This window comes from Crocuta crocuta, unplaced genomic scaffold (assembly GCF_008692635.1).
Source record: "Crocuta crocuta isolate KB4526 unplaced genomic scaffold, BGI_CrCroc_1.0 scaffold133, whole genome shotgun sequence".
NCBI classification, from domain to species: Eukaryota; Metazoa; Chordata; class Mammalia; order Carnivora; family Hyaenidae; genus Crocuta; species Crocuta crocuta.
In genome coordinates, this window is record NW_027529438.1 from 4,829,786 (window position 1) to 4,833,199 (window position 3,414).

The 3,414-nt window shown below is 62.2% G+C and overlaps 1 protein-coding gene across 1 annotated transcript in view; it reads right to left on the bottom strand.

Annotated features, from left to right (window-relative positions):
* PEA15 (proliferation and apoptosis adaptor protein 15) overlaps positions 1 to 1,809 on the bottom strand; it is a 6,197-nt gene extending 4,388 nt beyond the window's left edge. The window contains exon 1 of the mRNA XM_077760124.1: positions 1,710 to 1,809. The gene's annotated coding sequence lies outside the window, so the exon portion shown is untranslated. The remainder of the gene's footprint in view (positions 1 to 1,709) is intronic.
* Between the last annotated feature and the right edge of the window lie 1,605 nt (positions 1,810 to 3,414).

A 3,414-nucleotide genomic window follows, 5' to 3' on the forward strand; every position in this document is an offset into this window, starting at 1 on the left:
GCCCCGCCAGGCCGGGCCGGGAACAATGCTCTCTGACTGTCAGCACCAGGAGCCGTCTCTGCCTTGAAATCTAGGTCACAGCAGCAGGCTCCGGAGCCCAGCCCCCCACCCCTCTGATAATCCCGGGACAGGAGAGGGGAGTGATGGGCAGGGGGTCCAGGCATGAGAATAGTAATGGGGTGGGGGTGGAGGAAGCTCAAAAGGAAGGAGCAGCATAGGAAGGAGGCAGGGTGTCCCTAAGAAGACCCCGCCCCCGTGGGGGAGACCCTGGGACCAAGCCCCCAGCTGGAAAATGGGACGGCATTCAGGGTCCTCCTGTCCAATTTCATGCAGAAGAAGAGACGTAACTAGATCCTGTGGAAGGAGAGTGTGTGTGTATCTCCTGGAAGGAATTCGGGTTTAGGGCTCTGAATCTAAAGCCCAGACTTCCAGGGGAGGCGGGCGGGGAGGGATTAATGTGTGTGAGTGAGCCACCCACGAAGGAGGGGGCGGTGGGTAGGAGCTTTNTACGTGCTAGGGCTGGATGTGTGGCGGTGAGCGTACGAGGTGTGTGTGTGTGAACGCTGCACGCATGTGTAAGCTCTATAATCACAGAGAGAAGGGAAGGGTGAGGAGGGCCACAGAACGGAGGAAGAGCAGGGGCTGGGAGAGGGAAGGAGACTGCAAAGGAGGGATCCTAGGGGAGGGTGCAGGGACTCTGCGGTTACCATGGTGACCTCAGTTCTGCCCCCCCCCCCCAGCGGTGGGGACAATGACACCACTGGATGGGAGGGGTGTGGGAGCGGCAAGGAGGGACAGAGGCAGGCAGTAAGGCCCCCTGAGGGAGTGGGAAAGGCGGCCTGGTAGCTGCCTCCCAGGAGAGCTCAGTCCAGCCAGGCCTGGGCGGGGCAGCCCCTTGGGGAATTTTTGGGGTGCAAGGAAGTGGAACCTCCTTACGCGGCTCTCAAGTCTCACGGATAACCACTGTCCCCGGGGCGGTGTGGCCGTGGTGGGGCTTGGCAGACACTGGGCCCCTTCGCCCTCCCTGTCACTCTCCCCACCAAGACTCAGGACTCCTCAGGGCTCCCCTCCCAGCCCTGAAAAGGCTTCCGGGTCCCCGGAGCAGCGCGGAGCTGCCTGGGAGGCTGCCTGGGCGGAGGCCATTCCTGAGACAGGATACCAGGGCAGGAACCGGGACCGGAGCTGAGGCTGCCAGGAAGTCAGTCCCCTTCCCTCCCAGATCATTCTGGGCTCTGCTCACTGCTTCCTCACACCTTCCTTCCTTCCTTCCTTCTTTCCTTCCTCCCTCCCCGTCCCTCCAAGCTGGCCCCAGGCGGAGCCCTGACAAAGGTGGAACCCACTGAGGATGCTGGCGGAAGAGGGGCAGGAGGGAAGTTACATGCTGGCCTTGGGGTAGGGGCCTAGAGTAGGACAGGTGGGTGCCCTGGGGCACCGGGGGGGCAGAAGGAGCAGGCCCCAGGGCACCCTGAGAAGCCTAGCAGATGGGGTAACCGCTGGTGCCTTGGGACAATACTTCATGACCATCCCCTCTCCCGTGTGGTTCCAAACTCCCAGTAAACTTCAGAAGAAAGCCTGCCCCCCCCCCGCCCACATCGGTGGCAGCTGCCAGAGTGGGGGGTGGCGGAGGTCTCTCTGCCTCCCTCTTGCCACCCGTATTCTGGGTTGGGGATGGGGACGGGCGGGGAGGGAGGGCAGGGTGCCCATTCTACCTGGGCCCCAAGTTCAAGCAGTCCTAGTGCCAATGGTTCCTTTAATATCCCACTCAGTGGACTTCTTCCCTTGGCTTCCATTCAGCTTTGGGGGGCGGGGAGTGTCTTTATTCCTGTAACAAAGGGAGAAGGGGGCCCTGGGAATGCCAGCCTGGGAATGAGTGGGGGGAGGATACCTGGGCCTCAGGCTGAGAAGCCAAATGCGCCAGCCCTGGGCACGGAGCCGGCGCTGAGCCTTCGGCTCTCAGTCTAAGAGAAGACAGATGCCCCCAAGATGGGGGCATCAGGAGATCTCTGGCATCGGGGAGGGCCGAGCAGAGAGGGCTGCCTGCCGGTGAGGGGGGCCGAGTGCTGGCCACTGTGCTGGTGGGGTCCCTCCCACTCCTATTTGTTTCCTTCCCTTCTCTCCAGCTCATCGAACTCCTCCCTCCAGTCTCTCGCTCTCTCCCTCCTGTTCTATCGGTGGGCTTCCAGCCCGTCTCACTGGGTGGTGGCCTTGAGTACTGAGGACCACTGGGGTCTGTGACTCAGTGTCCCCCTCTGAACACTCAGGGCCACTACACTCTTAGGAAGCAGGGAGCTTCCTTGCTGCACAGAAGAGCATCAGCTTGGGGTGGGGGGAGGGGCTTGAATCGGTTGGCTGCATCCAGGTGGCTCGTGAGGGTCCATAGGGAAGGGGGCGGCCGGGCAGGGCGGGTGTGACTCCGTGGCCCTCTTCACGCATGATGACATGCACACATGCCGGGCACAGGTGTGGGGTGGGGGGCAGTGAGGAAGTAAGCAACCAGGGCAGTGGGCAGCCTAGGGCGTCTCTGGCGATTTCCCCAACGGAGTGTTTAGCTACAAAGGGGAGAGCAATTAAAGCTAATCGCTCTGACAGCCTGGGGGCCGGACTCGTCGAGAAACAAAACCCACACATTCAGCACGTTTCTCGAACTCCCCGTGGCCTCACCCCATCCTGCTTACGCCGGGTCCTGGCTCCCGGAGCCCGGGCAGCCCAGCCCCCAGCCCTCTTCCCATTCCTCTGACCATCCCGGCCTCGCTTCCTCCCCTCCCGACCCGACTGTGTCCCTGTCCCTCGCACACATTCTCCTCATTCTCTCTCTCTCTCTCAGACTTGGGCTCCATCCTTGGCTGACTCATACTCATTCTTTTTCTCCCTCTCCTTTTCTCCCACCCCCTCCTCCATCCCTGGGCCATACCGGGGCGCAGAAAGCAGCCGCCCCCAGCACCCTAGGCTCCAGTGGGCCCAGGGGGAGAGGCCACCAGCAGCCCCTGACCTTCCCCGCTCCCCCAGCGTCGGGCGGACGCCAGGCGGGCTCACTCACTCCAGATCCCGTCTCCCTGTCCCGGGCGCGAGCCCACGATTTTCTCCCATCTTGCCCGTTTTAAAGAGGGGCAACCTGAAGCCCGGGGCTCGGAGAATGTGCCCAGACAATCAGGGTGGCCTGGGGACAGGGGCCCCCACTCAGCTGTCCCACAGACAGATGTTCTTCCAGGGGACGTGCACATGGAGGCCGTGGGGGGAGGGGATGGATGTGTAGTGCAGGGACGTTTGTGATTTGCTGTGTGCGAAGCGATGTGTGGAAGAGTCACATGGGTGTGTGTCACCGTGTGTGCTGGCGTGTCTCTCGTAGGTGTGCGTGTCCCTGACGCTTCCGACACGGACTGTAGGAAATTAGGGCTTTTCGCGTTAGCGGCTCCT